This window comes from Tachyglossus aculeatus, chromosome 9 (genome assembly GCF_015852505.1).
Source record: "Tachyglossus aculeatus isolate mTacAcu1 chromosome 9, mTacAcu1.pri, whole genome shotgun sequence".
Lineage (NCBI taxonomy): Eukaryota > Metazoa > Chordata > Mammalia > Monotremata > Tachyglossidae > Tachyglossus > Tachyglossus aculeatus.
Genome location: NC_052074.1, coordinates 32,217,910 through 32,233,161, shown reverse-complemented (window position 1 = coordinate 32,233,161; position 15,252 = coordinate 32,217,910).

Here is a 15,252-nt window from a genome sequence, read left to right as displayed (position 1 = left end):
CTGCAACATGTTACTGCTGAGTACTTCTTGGTGTGCCTTTGCATCAATCCTCCAAGGACAATATTTCCTGGGGATAACAAAATATTTTACTGCCACTAGATAGTGGACCCACTCTCTTTCTACCACCTTCTGTCTTTGTCATCCATCTCTATAATTATATATGGAGAAATAATCTTTATATATGGAGAAATAATCTCTGAAATGCTCTCTTTGCGTGTATTTATGCACGTGTTGTATACGAAACAGGGTTTCCAGACTAATTTGGATTCCAGAAAATTCCCAGTCTAAATCTATCAATGTTAGTTTGCTTTATATTATGGTGAAACTACAAACAATCAGGGGTATTGAGTGCTTACCCTGTGCAGAGCACTCTACTAAGCACTTGGAAAAGTACAATATGATAGGGTTGCTAGATGTCATACTTGCCCACAAAGTGCTTACAGTCTTGAGGGAAAACGGACATTAAAATAGATTAGGGACGGGAAATAATGAATAAGAGAATAACTGCATAAATATTGTGGGGCTGGAGTGAATATTAAAGTATTTAAAGGCACCCATTCATTCTTTCAATTGTATTTATTGAGCACTGACTGTGTGTAACCAAGTACACAGTTAACACAGATGTAGGGGGAGAAAAAAGCCTTAGTGTGGGAAGACCTCTTGGAGAATATGGGATTTTGGGGGGATTTTGAAAGTGGGGAGTGTGGCAGAATGTTGGATATGAAGTGGGAAGGAGGTTTTTTTTTCCCATTGGAGAGTGAACTGCTGAAATGGCAGTCACAGAGGAAGGAAGGGAGGGGAGTCAAACATCTTTATAAAGTGTGAAGGAATGGGGTCAGAGGCACAGGTGGAGGGGTGGATTTTGAGAGGTGGCAAGAGATCTCTTGAGATGCTGCTGCTGGGAGATATGGGGGAGTTGAAAGGGCAGGAGGACGGAGGGACTGAAGAGAAAACGGGAGATTTTTAGGGAGATCACATCAGATGGTTTAAATTTTTTCAATGAAGTACATGGCCAGGTCATTAGGGGGAAGACATGGGGTGGACAGGGGGTTTCAGGAAGGAATAAAACATCTGAAACAACTGGTAAGGGCAATGGGCATGAACATTGTTTTCATGGTCGCTAATATTTTTACCACTACAGATCTTCCTTTGTATATGACGTGAGCTTAGGAATTCCAAATCCCCGATCTTGAAATATCTACTTCTCTATTTCTATTTTGTTAAATGAATTTATTTTCACTTCCAGAAAGAACAGTAAGAAAACTTGTTGGCTTAAGGACAATTATGACAAAAGAAGTGATTCCTGAGTAAAATGACAAATATGTGGCAGACACACATATATATATAACACTGCACTTATAGCCACTCATTTTTTTTTTCCAGTCTTAGCTCCTCTTATGCCTTTCACCCTCTACCTGTGGAAAGTCCTGGAGGCTCAGTACTGACTCCCCTTCCTTCTTCATCTATTCTTAACCCTTTTGGAGGACTCATTCTATTCTACAGTGATTCCCAAATCCATTTCTCCAATCCTGACCACTGTTCTTCTCCGCAGACTCACATTTCCTCCTGCCTTCAGAACACCTCTTCCTGAATGTCCCACCAACACCTCAAACCCATGTCCGAAACAGAGCTCTTCATCTTCCCACTGAAACCTTCTCCTCCCCCCGATTTTCATATGACTGTAGATGACGCCCCCGTCCTCCTTGTTTTACAAGCTCATAACTTTGGCATCATCTTGGACTTATCTCTCATTCAACCCACATATTCAATATGTTATGAAATTCTGACAGTTTTACCTTCACAACAGCTCAAGAATCAGACTCTCCCTCCATCCAAACTTCCACTACACTGTTCCAAATACATGCCATCCTCGACCTCGACTGCTGCATCAGTCTCCTCACTGACCTCCCTGCCTCCAGCCTGTCTCTTTTCCAGGCTGTAGCTCACTCAGCTGTCCAGATTATTTTTCTAACAAATAGTTTTGTGCACATCTTCCACTCCTCAAAACCCTCCGATGGTTGGTCATCTATTTCCTCATCAAACAGAAACTCCTTACCATCCAACTTGAGGGACTCAATGAGCTCTCCCCCTCATCCAACATCACTCCTCTCTTCTAGCACCAACCTACTTGTACCTCAGACACAGGTCTCTCATCATCAATCCCTTGCTCATATCTTCTCTCCCCTTGATATGTGACAGATCACCAATCTCCCCATCTTCTAAGTCCTACTAAAATTTCCTCTCACTTCCCCACCGTATTCACCCTCCCTTCTACATCATCTATGCATTTGGGTCATCTTAAGCACTTTGATAAGCCACTCCATCTCCAGGCTCTGCTGCTTCCCCTATCTGTAATATATTTTAATGCTTGTCTCCTATAGATTGTAATCTCCCTGCAGGAAGGTGTTGTGTCTACTAGTTCTATTGTTTTGTAGTCTCTTACTACTTAGTGCACTTAGTATAGAGCTCTGCACCCAGTAAATGTTCAAGAAGTACCATTGATTCACGGATTGATAAAATTATGAGTCCTCATTGGTCAAAAGTCCAGAACACTTAGGTAAACCTGGTGTCTCAGCAACAGATGATTTTTCGGGACCAGGTAAAATCTAGTTCACTCTCAGAGGAGCACTTTTGATAAATTCCTCTAATTGACTGTTTCTAGGCCATCATCTTGAAAAAGGTGTATCCAATTTTTAAATCCTGTTTCTCGCGGTTAGGTGAAGAAGATAAGTGAAGAGCAAATTAAGTTAGCTCGTTTGGTGCCACAGGGAACAGTCAGTTATGGGAGATTTGGGGTTTGAAACTCAACCAATTTCCTTAGCATTAAATTAATTTTTCCATAAAGTCTTATTTTAATCATTGTGCGAATAGATCAGAGAGATTTTGTTTATGACTTTCGTTAGAAGATGAGACTACACGTGTGAGAATGGGGTTGAAGAGCAGAAGTAATAATCAAGAAAACAATAATATTCTTTGATTATTACTATGTGCCAAACACTGCACTGAGTCCTGGGAAAGGTATGAATTGATCATTCAGTGGGTTCAGTATCTTGCATTCCGTGTGACATGTTTGACAGATGCGCTCACACGGCAAACAAATAAGGATGGATTCTTGTTGTGCTAACAGATGCGCTCCATATCTGGCCTGATTGATGTACGACTCTGCCTCCCTGCATCCTTAGCTGTAGGCGACCATCTGTGCTCCTAATTTACACCCAGCAGGCTTGGCTTTCTCCTGCAGCAATCGTATACCCATCTAATACACTGTTGAGCAAAATGAGACTTTTTTTAATGGCATTTATTAAGAACTGACTAAGTGCCAGGCACTGTACCGATTGAGTGCTGAAGTACATATAAGATAATTGGGTAGGACACAGTCCCTGTCCCACACAGGGCTCACAGTCTTCATCCCCATTTACAGATGAGGTAAATGAGGCAGGGAGAAGTTAAGGGACTTGCCCATGGCACAGCAGAAAAATGGTGGAGTCAGGATTAGAACCCAGGTCCTGACTCCAGGCCCATACAATTTCCACTAGGCCATGATGCTTCTAAGAGACTGTTTCACTGTTTTTAAAATGGTTTATCTGTCTTTCAGGATTGTCATCATGGTACTTAATTAGTACTTGCTATGTAGCAGGTTCTGAAGTAGTAATAATAATTATAATGGCGGTATTTGTTAAACACTTAAAATGTGTCAAGCACTGGGGTAGATACAAGGTAATCAGGTTGTCCCACGTGGGGCTCACGGTCTTAATCCCCATTTTACAAATGAGGTAACTGAGGCACAGAGAAGTTAAGTAACTTGCCCAAAGTCACACATCTGATAAGTGGCGGGGTCGGGATTAGAACCCACAACCTCTGACTCCCGTGTTAGATTACAAAGTAATCAGTTTGTACACGATCCTTGTCCCACATGGGGGCTCACAGTCTGAGGAAGAGGAAGCAGACATTGAATCCCTAGTGCAGTGATGAGGAAACTGAGGCACAGAGCATTTACGTGAATTGTCCAAGGGCACACAGTAGGTAAGGGATAGAGCTGGGAGTAGAGTACGGGTCTTCTGACTCCAAGTCCTTTGCTGCCCAGTAGGCTCATATTGTTTGGAGAATTGCTCCAGTTCTGGTGAAACCGATGTGCTTTAAGATCCTGCTGTTGATGGTTCCACCCTGATATTTTGCTATTGAATGCAGTTCACAGGTGATTGTCGTATACTACAGGGGCAGGATATACCTTCTACAGCAGGTCCAGATCTCCCAGATGGATAGAAGCAGTGTGTCAATCAATCAATCGTACTTATTGAGCGCTAACTGTGTGCAGAGAACTGTACTAAGCGCTTGGGAAGTACAAGTTGGCAACATATAGAGACAGTCCCTACCCAACAGTGGGCTCACAGTCTAGAAGGAGGAGACAGAGAACAAAACCAAACATACTAACAAAATAAAATAAATAGAATAGATATGTACAAGATAGAGTAATAAATATGTACAAATACATATACATATATACAGGTGCTGTGGGGAAGGGAAGGAGACAAGATGAGGGGGATGGAGAGGGGGACGAGGGGGAGAGGAATGAGCATGGAACTGTCAGGCAGGAGACCTGGGTTCTAATCCTGACTCCACCGATTACCTGCTGCGTGTAACATTAAGCAAGTCACCTAACTTCTCTGAGAAGCAGCATGGCTCAGTGGAAATAGCCCGAGCTTGGGAGTCAGAGGTCATGGATTCTAATCCCGGCTGCGCCACTTGTCAGCTGGGTGACTTTGAACAAGTCACTTAACTTCTCTGGGCCTCAGTTACCTCATCTGTATAATGGGAATTAAGACTGTGAGCCCCATGCAGAACAACCTGATCACCTTGTGTCTCCCCCAGCGCTTAGAACGGTGCTAAGCGCTTAACAAATACCATCATTATTATTATTATTATTCTTTGGTCCTCCATTTCCTCATCTGTTAAACAGAGATTGCATTCCTCTTCCTCCACCTTCTTAGGCTGTGGGACAGTGACTGTGTTTGATGTGAATGTGTTGTATTTAAACCAGTACTTAATCCAGTGTTCAGGATATAGCAAGCACTTAAGGAACACCATGGTTAGTATTATTACTACTTCTTGGCTGGGACTATTGCCTACAGTGATGACCGCTCATGTCCCTGTGGTCTCCAGGCAGATTAAAGTCAGAGGTTGGCGGGACTTGGTATCAAGACTGCCTTCAATTAAACCTTCCATTTTCTGTGCACTAGTTTTCTTTTCCGGCCTTTCCCCACATGCTGTTCTTCAAAGGAACAGATTATAGAACCTGAGACGAAGTAGAGATAGTCTTCAGAGAGTCTATGGATGTCTCCCCTGCTTCTGTTTGGTCATTTCAGCGCTTACAGCCACTGAAAATCTTAAGAGAATAGTGGAAAGAGCACGGGCTTGGGAGTCAGAAGATCTGGGTTCTAATCCTGGCTCTGCCACTTGCCTGTTGTGTGACCTTCTGAAAGTCACTCAACTTAGAGATGCAGCACGGTACAGAAGATAGAGCACAGGCCCGGGTGTCAGGTCACAGGTTCTAAACCTGGCTCCGCCACAGCATGGCTCAGTGGAAAGAGCAGGGGCTTTGGAGTCAGAGGTCATGTGTTCAAATGCCGGCTCCGTCAATTGTCAGCTGTGTGACTTTGGGCAAGTCACTTAACTTCTCTGGGGCTCAGTTCCTTCATTTGTAAAATGGGGATGAAGACTGTGAGTCCCTCGTGGGACAACCTGATCACCTTGTATCCCCCCAGCGCTTAAAACAGTGGTTTGCACTTAGTAAGCACTTAATAAATGCTATCATTATTATTATTACTGCAGTGCATGGCACATAGTAATCAACTAAATAAATACCATTATTATTATCTGTTACTCAGTTTCCTCATCTGTAAAATGGGGATTTGGAACCTTTTCTCCCTCTCGCTTAAACTGTGAGCCCCATGTGGGACAGGGACTGTGACTGAACTGGTAATCTTATACTTACCCACCATTTAGTACAGTGCTTGGCACATAATAATAATAATGGTATTTAATAAGCACTTAACAAATGCCATCATTAACAGTCAGTAAGGTAAGTAGCTGCAACTTACTTTGGTGCCTGTCACCCCTGCGAGACTGAACTCATTAAGCGCGGGGATCATGTCGTCTTATTCCATTGTAGTCTCCCGAGCATGCAGCTGGGGCTTAATAAATGCTATTGTTTGATTTTTGGAAGTGTAACTATCTGTATTTCCCAGCTGGCCTGGGGACTTCCTGCTGGGAGAGAGCAGCCTAAACTAGATGAAATCCCCTCGGGCAACTGAACAGAGAAACTGGAGTGGGGAAAAAGGGATCCAAGTGATCAAATGATGAGAGAGAAACAAAAAGGAAAGCCTGAAGATCTGAACCAAATTGAGAGACTGAATGTGAAGATGTCAAGTGACCTTATCTTGCCCTTAATGGTCAAGAAAAGAAACCAAAACGAAAGAGAAACGAGATGAGGACATCTCTCTCTGTCCCACTGATTCATTCATTTAATCGTATTTCTTGAGCGCTTACTGTGTGCAGAGCACTGTACTAAGCACTTGGGTGTTCACTTGTGTTGCCCAGAAAGAATGTGTGTAGTTAACAAGTCCTTACAAGCTGTCTTATTGAGCAGCATCTTCCCATTTAAACATTCTTGAAATTCAGAATGAAAAAAGTACTTAGATCAGTGTCAGTAAAAACATTTTATCTAACTCCTCTGAAATTTGTGATTACTATTCCTATTTTCCAGCGTCCTTCCTTTGGGGGGGAAGGGTTGTGGGGGGGATGCTTTTCTGTGGGCAGTGGATGAAATTTATCTCTGCATCGAGCAGAAAGTCCTCCCCATTAAGTGTAAGTGTAATCATCCCTCTCGCTCCTACCTATGCTTATTCCTCTCCCATTACAACCCAGCTGGTACACTTCACTCCTTAACATTAAAGTACTTATTGTGCTTTCCCTCTACACTGTATGCGCACTGTGGACAGGGTGCACGTCTGCCAATTCTATTATAGTGTACTCTCCCAAGTGCGTGGCACAGTTCTGTGCACACAGTAAGTGCTCAACGAATATGATCGATTGCTTATTTGTGCTCCAGTCTCATCTCTTCATATCTGACAGACCCTCCCTATTTTTAAAGCCCTACCAAAATGATATCTCCTCCCTGACCTTCCCTGACTACACTCTTATCTCCCAACCTATTTTCCCTCCCTTCTGTGTCACCTATGCTCTTGGGTCCACAAGCCTTCATACTCATATTCATCCTCACTCCACCCTTACCCCCATAAGCACTAATGTACATATCTTTATACTTTGCCACCTCCCCAATTTTCTGTGTATTAATATCTGTTTCCCTGACTAAATGTAAGCTCTTTGTAGTCAGGGATCATGTCTACCAAATCTACTGTACTCCGCCAAGCACTTAGTACGATACTCTAGACACAGCAATAGTTTGATAAGTACTACTGATTGAAGAAAGACATCCTTAAACTTTTAATAGAAAAATCTTATGGGGCTTTCCTAATCCAAATGACTGATGTGGAATAAATTTGCCAATTTGCTGGCCCAGATCAAAGCTATTCCCATTGGTAAAAAAAAAAAAAAAAGGCTGAAATAGCACCATAAATGGCCAAACTAAAAGCCAAACCCAGTAGTCCAGATTTGAAACTTTTTTCCCCTCACTTGGAAACATTTCTTTAGTTGTGTAAACCCTACAAGAGAGGGAGACAGAATAGTAACTTCACAGAGGGCTAGGATACAGAGGGAAAAAAACCCTGCTCTTCTAGTGATGAAAGTTGGTATTTTTTTCATAGCAGATGGGCACAGAGGAAAATTAATTTATCAGATTTTATTGTAAGACTTTATTTTCAATGAGGAAAAAAACCTTACAGCTGGAGTCATGGGAAGATACTGCTGGAATTCTTGTTTCCAAACCTTTCTGCAGAAATTATTAAATATACAGATAATTATTTATGGTTCTATTTTAGTCCTTCCAGCAAGTTGCACTTCCTTGCGTGATTCATGAAAAAGGAGTACAAATGTGCCAGATGGTAACACATAAGGATGAGAATAATTTAATGTTTTTACTTGACAAAGTATGATAATGGGAAGCACTGTGATGGAATCTTTCCTTTTCTAGGACAAATCCAATTTAATAACTAATTTTTTTAATTATGCCTAGTATGATTTTATGAAAATTGTTTAACATCTGTATCTCATTTAGTTACTCTGTATTTTGTTGATTCTCAAAGGCTATTTATGAGACGTGAATTGCGATTAATATTATCCTCAAATCAATTAAATATTTTCAATTTCTATACACAATTGGCCAAATAAGCCTTAGAAACCAATTTAGAGAAGCTTCTTTAGCAAGATTCTAATTCAACATGTCCGTGTCCATAAATTGGATTTTAAAATGAGTGGGAGCCATCCATCTCCAAATAATCCCTCCATGCCAAAAATTTGCACAGTTTCATCTTCCATTTGCCAAACTTCATTTTTAAAACATCACACAAAATCCTTTTTACCCCTGTGTTTACAAATTCTCATCTTGTGCCCAGGCAAAAACTTCCTTTCAACTTTTGACAACTATTCTGGATATCTACCTTTTTTTCCACCCTCTTCGCCTTGCTGTTGGTGAACGCTCTGAAAAAGAGTACAGTTCCCCTAACCCTGAGCTCGATATTCCTGTGGGAATCATCTCCTTGCCTTTTGACTCCCTGGGCAGCCCTGGGATCCACTGGGAGCTTCCCTGGCCCTACCATCTCCCCCCTTGTTGGATTCCAAAGTTTTTAGGTTCTCTGTTTCCCTCTTTCCAAGCCATTTGTCAATCCAACCCCTCTACCATCTCTCATTTATGCATTTGTTCCTTATTCCAGTAAGGAGATGGTGGCAGAAATTCCAACATGCTTACTCCCAAGTGTGAGTGGAGAACATTGCAGGTAAGGAATGTGCTCTAGAAGGGAGAGCACAGGAGTGGGACCTAGAAAATCTGGTTCTAATCCCTTTTCTGCCACTTGCCTTATGTGTGATATTCGCAGGTTTTGTTTTGTTGTCTGTCTCCCCCCTTCTAGACTGTGAGCCCGTTGTTGGGTAGGGACCATCTCAATATGTCGCCAACTTGTACTTCCCAAGTGCTTAGTACAGTGCTCTGCACACAGTAAGCGCTCAATAAATATGATTGAATGAATGAATGATTCACTTAATTCAACCAAGAAATGGGGGTGAAATACCTGTCCTCCCTCTCTCTTTGACAGTGAGACAGGGCCTATGATCTGAATCAGTTGTATCTATTCCAGTGCTTAGCACAGTATGCAGTACATAGTAAGTTATAGGCAAATATCACAATTGTTATAATTAGAACATGAAACTGGTTCCTTGATTACTGAGTGGCATCTCACTGTGCAGCAGCTCCAAATAGTGATGATGATGATAATAATAATGATGATTTTGGTATTTGTTAGGTGTTTACTGTGTTTATTAAGCTTCCATTTCACCCCATATGCAGGGTGGGAATACACAAAGCACCCTAAATCCCACTTGCCTTAAATCAAACTAGACAAATAATAGTATTTTCTTCTGTTATGTTTTCTATTCTATTCTATTATTTTCTTCTATTTTGATTCTCTAAATCTTCAGGAGAATTTAGATAACTACAGCCCTGACTCTGACTACAATGTTTGGTTCAAGATTCAAGTGAATAAACCCCTTCATCCCCATCTGGGCTGTCTCCCTCCCCAACTCAATCAGTGGTATTTATCGGGCTCTTACTGCATGTAAGGCACTGTACTAAGCACTTGGGAGACTACAAACAACAGCATAACCAATGTATTCCCTGTCCACAACAAGTTTACACCTATACAGGTTGCCTCCTAGTGAGGCAGGAAGAAAAGCCAGTAAAAGTCTTGTCATGATGTCACACCTATGATGCCAGGTAAATGTGGTAAGGTGATGATGTCATGGGCTTGGCCGGATTAATTTTGGGGTGGAAAAAATGGGAGGGGACTGCTGATGGGAAGATCAGGAATTCCAGCTCTTGCCCCTGTCTCCCACCTGGCAGGCAAGGATGGAAACCTCCAGGAAGGGGTTTTGATCCTCTTGGCCTGTCCCTCCCATTCCCAGAGAATCCCTCCTCTCATGACCATTAGGAAGCATAGCCTCCCACAATTAACCAATTAGTGGCCCTTAATGAGCACTAACTGTGCGTAGAGCTCTGTACTAAATGCTCGGGAGGAGAATCCAATGCAACAGAGTTGGTAGACATGATCCCTGCCTACAAGGAGCTTACAGTATACCATGGGAGATGGACTTTAAAATAAATTAGAGACAGGGGAAAAGGCAGAGCATGAGGATAGGCACATAAATTGGGCCCCAAGTCTGCCTCTTGGAAAACAAAGTGGCAGGGAGAGGGTCTACTATATTTTTGTGTACTCACTCAAGTGCTTAGTACAGTGTTCTCTATACAAGAAAGTGCTCAATAAATGCCATTGCTTGATTTCATGAAAGAAAAAGCAGCGTGACTTTACAGGACTTGGAGTCAGGACACTTGGTTTCCAATCCTGACTGTCACTTGTCCGTTCACGTATTTTGTTTTGTTGTCTGTCTCCCCCTTCTAGACTGTGAGCCCGTTGTTGGGTAGGGACCGTCTCTATATGTTGCCAACTTGTACTTCCCAAGCGCTTAGTACAGTACTCTGCACACAGTAAGCGCTCAATAAATAAGATTGAATGAATGAATGAATTTGTCTGCTGTATGACCTCAGGGAAGGTCACTTAATTGCTCTGTCTCAGTTTTGACATTTTTAATTATGGATAAATTACCTGTCCTCCCCCCTCCTTTATACTATAATAATAAAAATATACTGATATGAGACCCACATGGTACAGGGATTGAGTCTGATCTGATTGAAGTGCATATTCTAGCACTTAGTACATAGTAAGCAATTAGCAAATAGTACAGTGCTCTGCACATGGTACGTGCTCAATACGATTGAATGAACATTCCAGTTTATTATAGTTATAACAAGGTCTCTGCCCTCAGAGATCTTGCTATGTAATGAGGGAGACAATAATTGCTAACCATGGCAGATGGAATGGTTTAACCAGAGAGGAATAGATTAGTTGTGCGAACCTTTCCCGAGTAGATTTTTTTTAAAGACTTAGTGATGCTCTTTTTTTTTTATTTCATTTTGTTGACAGAAGCGAGATTAGAGATGAACAAAGTACATCTTTGCTTCCCAAAGCAATACCAAACCTATGCTGGTTAATTCCCAGTGATCTTTAAATAATTTCCTTTATCATCATACAGTTTATTCGTGATCATCTTTGCTATCCTTGTTTTTCACAGTAATGTTCGTTGTTGTATTGACTAGGTGTTCCATATAGGAACTCTGAAAACAGATAACCTTCAAATGAAATTCCTTCTAATAGCAGCTATTTAGTTTACTAAATCTCACTGTAGTTTGAATTTTCATTCTTTCCTGCTCCATGACTTAAGCCTCTCCCACTATGAATCAGAAAAATCGTTTCCCTCAGTATCTTTGATACCCGTGTTCATTCACTGACTTTAAACATGCTCAGGAATCATGAAAGGACCGGTTGCATATGCCACCTGAAAATACTGGCTTAGTCTGTGTGGTAGGAGAAAAGTCACAGCATAGGCAAGCCTCTCAACACTCTAGCAAAATTGTCCTGACAGACAATGTTGACGTTTTCAGTGATTCGAGACAACACATTCTACTTTCACCACTGAATCTCCTTCATCTGAAAGAAGGATGTATTTTTAGCCGTTTCTATGGGATCAACGGCATTGATTTATGGATATAAGGTGATGGAATTTGTGCTTTTTCCTCCCATCTGTCACTCCTTAGACACTCCTATATTAAGAAATATAAAACAAACTGTCCTAATGTTGCATATTATCACTTTGACTATTCCACACAGGGAGAGTTTCCATTTATATTACAGAAATGAACTTTATACTAAGCAGGATTTTTCTCTCTGATACATATTATTTTACCAAGATCAGGATATATGTGATTCAAGTCCAAATTCACCTTATAAATTCTCTTGAGAGTCTCCAATAACTACCTTCGAGTACTCTGTGTATCAGAATAGATGGTCAGGTGAAATGATAACTTTGAGAAAGTCCCCTGGAATATAAACCCCTGATGTTCCACTAATGGCTCCTTTTACTCTCTTCCTGATTTAAAGCTCCTGAACATCAGCTCCTCCTAATCCGGTTTTCTCCCATTTGTATTTAGGATATAAAGGAAACCATTTTCTGCCAGATAGAAACTTTTGAAAAATACATCAAGCAAATAAACATGCAGGTGAGCTTGGTCTCTTTAAACAGTAAACTCCTTGTGGGAAAGGAACATGTCAACCAACTTACTGTACACTCCCTAGCACGTAGTACAGTGCTCTGCACATAATAAACACTCACTAAATATGATTGAGTGAATGACTGATTTAAAAGCAAACTGTTTACCTGAACAACTGAGTCAAATGCTCTAAAGATCCATGCTTTGAACTCTTATTGTCCTTTTGGCTTACTGAGTTGCTTTTTGTTGCAATACATTGTCACTGCTGTACCCCTACCTGTGTGTTCCAGGTGGGACAGTGACTATACTCCAGTACTTATCACAGTGCTTGGCACTTAGTAAATGCTTAATAAATATCTGCGCTAATAGAAACATAGGTAAGACCGATTTTTCCCTTGTTTCCTCCATTACAGAGGATCCCTAGTAGTGGTCTTTGAGACATGCGGTTAATAATGTTGCTTTGTGATGGATTCATTTATCCAGTCGTATTTACTGACTGCTTACTGTGTGCAAAGCACTGTCCTAAGTGCTTAGCACTGTACTAACAGATGTAATCGGATTGGTTTTCATGTTAAACATAGAGGAGTTGGAGACAAAATAAACAACAGTCTCCAGTGTAGCCTAGTGAAAAAAGAAGGGGCTTGGGAGTTAGAGGACGTGGGTTCTGATTCTGGCTCTGGCACTTATCATTATTATTACTATCATCATTGTTAATATTGTGGTTAAGTACTTTCTGTGCCAAGCACTGTTCTAAGTACAGGGGAAGGCACGAGTTAATCATGTTGGACACAGTACCTGTGCAATAGTCACAGTAATAATAATGATGACATTTGTTAAACACATACTATGTGCAAAGCACTGTTCTAAGTGCTAGGGGGATACAAGGTGATTAGGTTGTCCCACGTGGGGCTCACAGTCTTAATCCCCATTTTCCAGATGAGGTAACTGAGGCACAGAGAAGTTAAGTGACCTGCCCAAAGTCACACAGCCGATAAGTGGCGGAGCCAGGACTAGAACCCATGACCTCTGACTCCCAAGCCCGTGCTCTTTCCACTGAGCCACACCGCTTCTCTATCTAGGCAGGAGAACAGGTTTTGAATTCCCATTTTACAGCCGAAGACACTGAGGCATAGAGAGAAGTTAAGTGACTGGACCACGATTACAGAACAACCAATTGACAGGGCCAGGATTAGAACACAGGTCTTCCGATTCCCAGGCTTGCGCTCTTTCCGCTGGGCCATGGAGCTTCTCCAGGCAATGCCGCTTCTCCACGTGCTTGCTATATGACCTTCTGTAAGCCACTTAACTGCTCCGTACCTCAGTTTCCTCATCTATGAAATGAGGATTCGATCCTTCGCCTTCTGACTCGGACTGGGGGCCCCATGTAGGACAGAGACTGTGTCCAGCCCGAGTATTATGTATCCACCTAAGTGCTTAGAACAGTGCCTGGGATACAGTAAATACTTGAAACTACCATTAATCAAAAAGGTGACCATTGACTTGCTTCTTGTCAAATCCAATGAGCTCTACTCTTTCCTAATTTTCCTTGACCTCTCAGCTACCTTAAACATTTGGACCATGCACATTTCCAGAGAAGCAGCATGGCTCAGTGGAAAGAGCCTGGGTTGGGAGTCAGAGGTCATGGGTTCTAATCCCAGCTCCGCCACTTATCGGCTGTGTGACTTTGGGCGAGTCACTTAACTTCTCTGGGCCTCAGTGACCTCATCTTTAAAATGGGGATGAAGACTGTGAGCCCCACATGGGACAACCCCATTACCTTGGATCTATCCCAGTGCTTAGAACAGTGTTTGGCACATAGTAAGTGCTTAACAAATGCCATCATCAACATCACTTCTAGACTGTGAGCCCACTGTTGGGTAGGGACCATCTCTATATGTTGCCAACTTGTACTTTCCAAGCGCTTAGTACAGTGCTCTGCACACAGTAAGCGCTCAATAAATCTGATTGAATGAATGAATGAATACCCCTTAGACTCTCAGACTCATGCGGGAAAGGGACTGTATCTGACCTGATTTCTTTGTATCTACCTCAGCGCTTGGAACATAGTAAGCACTTAAATACCATCATCATTATTCTTATTATTACTTTGCTTGGAATCATGATATACCAAAAGACATACGGGCCTTCTCGGTTTCTACTTCTCCATCTATCCTTGTATACTAACGATGGGATAGCATTTACTAAGTTCTGGGAGAGATACAAGATAACTTAATTGGTTACAGTTCCTATGCTACATAGGTCTCACAGTTCAAGTGGTACAAAATATATTATCACCCTCATTTTACAGAAGCAGAAATTGAGACATAGGGAAGTAAAGTGACTTGTCCAAGGTCACATAGCAGGAAGTGGTAGAGTTAGGACTAAATGTGGGAAATATGTTGCCTGGAAGGTTAGACTGAGAGACAACCTTCAGCTCTTTGGAGATACATGTCTGTGTAAAACAGACTTGACATTCATAATCATTCAATCGTCTTTATTGAGCACTTACTGTGTGCAGAGCACTGTATTAAGCGCTTGAGCAATCCTGGAATTGCTATATCATTGCTCACCCAAGTGACCTACTGTTCAACTCCACTGCTATATCTTCAATACAAAAGTGAAATATTTCCTATGTAGGTTATCACCGTGCAGAAATCTCGAGACTTAATGGTGCAAACTGGTAAGTACACACGTGAGTTTCTTTCTGACTCGACATGTTCTACACAGTTCCTGCATACCATCTTTTCTCAGTTATTTGCAAAAGATATCATTCACAGGATTAATTTCCCAAGGGTAGGTTAAAGTACTTTTCAGAAGTTGGTCTCCAGATAAATCCCCATACTTGGCTAACTCACCAAACTCCAGTTTGGTGACTTTCAGAGAATATTGAGCATGCTGTATATTTATGTTTAACTTATCAT